Below are 7,021 nucleotides of genomic sequence, written 5' to 3'. Positions count from 1 at the left end.
ATAAGCCATGCTAATTTAATGTTCCTTAAAACAACCTTTCCAATTTCTTTAACCATTATTTTCGGAAATTGATTTTTCATTGACAGTGGTATTCTGTAGACAAGACTTCCCAGAACGCTCATCACCCTGATCATGTATTTGGTTTTCTACTTTTTCAAGAAGTCTATACATACTGTAGATTTAGGTAAAATTGTAGATATCCCCAGGAAAGGCTTTTAGTGAAGTGAGAGTTATCTATGGTGTTATTTCTTGCAAGATTTAGTACTGTAGAAATACTATTTTATATTTTTTATTATTAGTTACAGGTATTTATATAGCACCGACAATTCACACCAGTAAATTACATTCACACCAGTCCCTGCCCTCAAGGATCTTACAATCTAAGGTCCCTATCTTACATGCATACATACAAGGGCCAATTTAAACAGGAGCCAATCAACCTACCAGCATGTCTTTGGAGTGTGGGAGGAAACCAGAGTACCTGTAGGAAACAGTAGGGAGAACATGCAAACTCCTTACAGATAGTGCCGCAAGACAGAAGCACTAACCACTATGCCACTGTGCTGCCTAATACTAGTGGTGTAATTTTCTTTTAAAAAAACAGTTACAATAATCACATGATTATTGTAGGCAGGCCCTTCCACATAGCACTCATTTTCAGGCAGTACAGGTGCCTGCATGAATTCTTTTCTCACATATGTGACCCCCACAGATTATGAAAGAAGCACTAAGATTTTATGGAGGCATTGTGACCCTTATCTTTTCCTTTCTCTTCTGCTCCCTACTGGCCAGCGTGGTTACCTAGGCAACGGCAACAGAATATGAAGGTGAACCAGTCGTCTCCCTCTGGGCCAAAGCTGCAGGGGTTAGGAGAGAATGAATTTGATGGTCATCTGTCTTTGTTTAACCTTATTGATTATGAAACTATGTCCATCTCACTTCTCTTTACCTTATTTCACACTTTAGTATGCCAAATTTATTGTTTAAGAACATCTCCACAGCTTTAAATCTTTTGTGATACAGAACTTCAGAGAAAAGACCATTATAGTTTGCATTACTGTTAACATTCTGTAAATCTCAACAATTATGAATGATTTATTAGCATTACATTTTGTACCATTCAGTGCTAAGTACTGCTTAAAGTTTAGCCTAAACATGATTTACATAATAATTCTATTCACTGCTGAATAAAATGCAGCAGTGAATAGAATTATGTAAACCCTATTTAGGCTAAACTAAAAGCAGTACTTAGCATTGAATGATATAAAGTATAGTTTGCCTGTACAAAAAAAACTTTGAATAACTTTTTTTATGATATTATCCTTGTATATAGTTTATTGTAATTGAAAATGTATCTCTGCAAAACATAAAATATAATTTGCAGAGGGTAATTACATCATATTACATGTTGAGAAAATCCACCCTGACTCACATCCCACAGGTATTGTGCTTTAAACATATTTAATTAGGGAAATGCTACACATCCATGAAACATTGTCTGCACTAAGTAGGGCATACCATGGAGTATTATCACACAGCAGAGATGTTTGCTTGACTAGTTTCTCCTTAGCACAATTACTTAACTTTCGTTCCTTGACACAAAACAAGGCTGTGATGTTTCAGCTGGGGAACATTCTGTTCTAGATGTGTACCTGACAACACTCAGTGGCAGATGTTCAATATAATCCCTGTTTATTTAGTGCACTCAGGGGAAGCAAAGAAAGATCTGAAAATACTTTAATTGTCCTTCCGGTTTCTCAACCGACCCATGCAGATTTATAAATTCTTCATGTGTGGGATTCCATACAGATAATGCTCCATTGACAAGCCTTCTGGCACCCTACTTTACATATTTAGTCTTCTTTTGAAAAAAAAAATATTTAATGAAATGTTATTTATCTACAAATAATAAACATGTGCATCCAAAAGACATATGGAAACCTGACTAATCTGGACTTGGAATAAGAATAAGGTGAATATGCTGAAAAAGGGGGACTTGGACTAAAATTCTATATACACATATACACTCTGTATACATATATATTTAATATTTAATTTATATTTAATTTCAGTGCCAGTATGGATGGAAACACAGATATGTTAACAGGAATAAGTATGATATGGCAGCATTAAAATCTTCTAAGGTTTCAGACATCACTCATAACACTGAAGCTCTGTTTGACATATGTGCTGCCTGAAGTTTGTCATTTTTTTTCTCACCTACAGGACACCTGGCATTAGATGGGAAAATATAAATACTGCAGAACACTGCTGATACCAAATCAGCAGATGGAAAGCATCAACTTATCCACCCCATTCTAATGATTTGGCTATTTCCTATATCTAAAATACATGAATAGATATGTATGCATTTGTATAGGGATAGTCTTGTCCTTTATTAATATAAAGCAACATATATCACAAGCCCATGCTTCAGGACCTTGGAGGATCCCTTTCTGTAATTAAAGGAGAATTATGAGGCAAGTGATTTTCACTCAGCCTCATAATCTGAGCCGACCTGTGACAATGAAACTGTCACAGGTCGGCTCAGTCGATTGGGAAGTGAGCGAACACATACCGTCGCTCGCTCACTTCTCGATCTATCCCTGCAGAGAGCCGTGACTGTGACTCACGGCTCCCTGCAGCTGGCAGAGCCAGCTGTCACACACGCAGCTGGGTGGATCCAGACAGCATTGTCGGGATCCGTTCCGGCTGCGGCGTCTCAGTATACCGCGAGCTGTAGCTTGCGGTATACTGAGCTTTGGGTGACGGGAGGACGCTAGTTTTTGTTTCCTTGTTTACCCTTAGGAGAACTATGGGGAAAAGCCCTACCCCCATAGTTCTCCTTTAAAGGGACCCTGCGAGGTCCCAAACGGTAATCTTGTGATGCAGAATTGCTTTATGTGCATTAATAACAAGACTATACTTATACTGTACCAAGGTGTCCTGGTAAGGATTCTTATTTCCTTATGATTATATGGTGGCATGATCCACCATCTCCCTAAAGTATCGTGCATTAACTGTGGGCAATCCTGTAAGGTGTGCAATTGATACAATACAACTTCTGAGAGATACAGTACAGCCTGGTGTCAGTCTGCATTAGCCACCAATGTATTGAAATTGGTCCCATGTAAAAGCTCCCTTCCCCTCCCCAAATGCTGAAGGAACCTAGTACCCACTTAAAGAAGGCCTGTAATAACAGTAATACTGTATGTACGCAGACACTGCTTTCAAGAATGCTAGTTGCCTGACCATCTCTGGCTTCACTTTAAGTTTTTATTTTACTGGGCTACTCAATCTGAACAGTTTAGATTGCCATTGCTGTGTTTTTCTTCAAATGCTCTTTTCAAGTAAAATATTTCTTCTATAAAACTTTTGCAACTGATTACTGCACATCAACTATATTATGAAAGTGCATTCAAACTATTCTGGAAAAGGAGTATTTTACCTTGGAACTATGCTACCAGTGTTCTCTTTTATTCTCCACACAAAAAGGGAATCGATTTTACTCTCTATTTATCCTTCTTCACCAGAGATGCTCTAGCTCCCCATGGATCATTTCATAGAACGTTTCAAGCTATCAGGCCACAGTTCTGTTTTTGCTTGAACTGTAGGTTTGCAGATCAAAACACTGGTATTGTGCTAAGTTTAGTTGTGACCTTATGGATTTTGTTTCTTTATGCCCCAAATGAGCTAGTGTTCACTCGAGTTCAGAAAATACTGAAGTGCATCCAACTTTGATGATTTCAGTGTTTTCCTTTCGGTATCCAAGAATGTGACATTAATGTTGGGGGGAGTTGTCATAACCTGACAGTTCTTTATTGGGTTTATTATTTTTTTGGTAACCTACACTGAAAACAGGACTATATTAGCTAATTAATGAGCCAAAAATGGTTATGTGGTCCTAAACTGCTATAGAGTGCAGACTTGAAAATTTGACCTAAGTATTTGTTGTACCATACAAGGTTAGCCACAGTAAGTAGTAGGAAGGTACAAATGTGGGCAATATCTTTTGTGTGGCTAAATGAATATATTTAAGGTGCAAACATTTTAAAACACTTATAGTTTCCTTCTTCAGGCAAGGTTTTATAAAAAATAAAAGAAAAAAAGCATACTTATAAGAACACAAGTACAGTAATCTTAAAAAACCCCCACAAGTTTATTAAGCCCACAGCATACAAAATAATTGGATGCAGAGACACAGATACAGGTCAGTGGGGCAATCAAGTTATTTACAAATGAATCCAGGCAATAAAGCAGAGGCATGAAACAAGAACATTTGGTTGAGGATTTTTTTGAAAGATGTTTTATTTACAAAATATTTTCAGTACAAAAGTATTAGATGAAATTTGTATGATAGTACCCATGCACAAGGTTTTGGCTATATACCATACCATTCCCCCTATTTCTAAAGGTGAATTTCTGTTGCATTTATGTAAAGAGAGTTTAAATAGAGAGTTTAAATAGTTTTTCAGGCCTTCATATGAACCCTGTAAAGCTGCTGCCAGGACAGAAACTGTTAGGGTTATTCACTAAGGAGCTGAAGGATGCAGCGTAGTTTTAGCTGATCCTTCAGCTCACTTTGACCCCTGGAATGAACCGAAGGGCTGTTGTATGGGCTAGTCGTTATAGCCCGTACATCAGCCGGAGGCAGGCGAATGGCTCAGCTGAGCGCATATGCTTCAGCTCGGCTGAGCCGGAGTCTCAGTCAAAGCGAGCGAACGATCTGCCAAAGCAGACTGTCCTCCCCGCAAATGACAACAGCTGGGCGGAGCCAGCCAAGATGTCATGGCTGGCTCCGCCCAGTTGTTGTACTGTAATGACAGATCAGCTTCCCCAAATTACCTGGGGATGCTATTCTGTCATTAAACAACAACACCTAGGCGGAGCCGGCTGTGACATCACAGCCGCCTCAGTCCAATTGTTTTCATTTGTCCGAGACCTGCTCAAAGACTCTGGCAGGTGACGGCTATGTAAACAGTTGGGCGGAGCTAGCGATGATGTCACCGCTGACTCCACCCAATCGTTTATATTTTGTCACCATCTGTCAGATACTTCATTCTGCGGCGGGAGTTCATCACATGCTGTTGGGTCGGCAGTTGTTTTTTGTTTTTTTTAAATCATTTTGTATTTATTTATTCCTATTTTTTTTTATTTCACAGAGTCGTTGTCGTGGACAACACTGGACGTCGTGATTGACATTAGGATTACGCCGTTGGATCAATTTTTTTGTTTTTAATAAAAGACTTGTCAAAAATCCTTTGTTGTGTTTTTATGTCAATTAATGGATTTTGTATTAAAGTCTGGTATTTCTATTTAACTTTTATTTAACCCTTTAGTGAATGGGTAGGGGTACAAGTACCCGTTACTCATTCACAAGGGGGGCAGGATTTTATTAAAGGGATACCCTGGTGTGTTTAACCCCCCCTGCCCGCAGCCCTATAACCAACGCCCCAGGGCTTGTGGGGAAAAGGCCCCTGTCACCATTAGCACAGAGACAAGGTGCTTTTCTAGGGGAGAACCTGGAAAAGCACCCTCCTGGTGCCAGGGGCATGTGGCCTGGTAGGGTCTGGTATGGTTTGGTTTAATTGTTCTTTTTTTAACATTTATTGAAAGTATTTAAAAAAAATGTTTTTCATTTGTTTACATTTTTTTTATTCTGCTTACTACCTCGAAGGTAGAAAGCAGAAGAGCCGAGCCGAATGCTGTCGTTCGGCCCCTACGAGAATAGGGGTGAATGGCAGTGAGGGAACTGATGGAGATTTTGGCTCAGCCTATCCAGATGTTGGAGCAGCTAGGTCGAGCGGCTTCTGCACTCTGGCTCAGCCGAACATGCAGAGCAGCAGAAGGCAGCCGATGCATGGCTGATTTTAGCGGATTTATGGCTAAAATCAGCCGTACTGAGATGAAGTGAATAGCCGAATGGTGTTCGGCTCACTTTACTTTGGCTCAGTTATTGACTCGACTGCCTTGAGCAGCTTTGTGAATAGCCTCAGGTTTCTATTAAGGTGTATTAGGACTACAATACAGTATATTGCAGAGGGTGGGATAGTGGGGGGTACTAAGAAAAGGGCAGTAAAAGGAAACTGTCAAATGTGTGTGTGGGAGTGCCGTCCATTATTTGTACAAGGTTTGTCAGTAATGGCAACATCCAGGGAGTGTTCAGATAGTGAGAAAAAGAACCTTTATTAACATTTTACCTTTCCATAAGGTTACTGACAATAAAAGTACATGGGTGTACTACTTGACCGAAAATTCCACCACCATTTTGTATATAAGACAACTGAGACACAGCCATAAATTAAAGGGAATCTGTAGCCTTTTTAAAGCTTATGAAATAATTAGTTCAATGTATAATACTAATCAAAAATTCATCCGTGTAGAATCTTCACTCTTCAGTCACTTCAATAGTGCTGATTTACATGTAATGGATTGGTTGTAAGGCTACCTTGGGGGTGATAACTGACAAACTCTCTGAGCTGCCAAAGAATAGTTAAACACAATTCAAAAAAAGCATTTGGCTTTCTTTCACGTATTCCTGATAGCAGCTTTGTCATATAACAGTTTTGGTTAATCTGTTATCAGTACTGAGCTCAGGCAGAAGATAGTATGGTTGTAGTCTGCACTCTTTGGTTCTACTACCTTATAGCAGTGCCAGCTGTAGTTCTGCATACCAGCACACCTGGAGAGGAGCAGAGTGTCCACACGACCTGGGAAGAGTCTCACAGGTCACAAGTATCTCACGTTGGAATGATGCTAAGGTAACCTATGAGTGGACATTGAGCTGGCCAGACTGTGTGGGAAAGTTCTGCCACAGGGGAACTTTTAAGTGGATGTGCATAATATTGGAACAGTGTATGTAGAGCCAGGGGATGCCTTTTTGAGGACTAGACTCAGTGCTTAAGTAGACAATTCTATGTCATTTTAAGACTATTTGAGACATTCGGGATATTAATAAAAACTGGAACATACAAAATCTGGCAACCAATCAGCTTCTCTCTTTCATTTTCAAAGCTTAACT

Source organism: Nanorana parkeri, unplaced genomic scaffold (genome assembly GCF_000935625.1).
Source record: "Nanorana parkeri isolate BGI_ZX_2015 unplaced genomic scaffold, ASM93562v1 scaffold1072, whole genome shotgun sequence".
Lineage (NCBI taxonomy): Eukaryota > Metazoa > Chordata > Amphibia > Anura > Dicroglossidae > Nanorana > Nanorana parkeri.
This window is presented reverse-complemented; position numbering follows the sequence as displayed.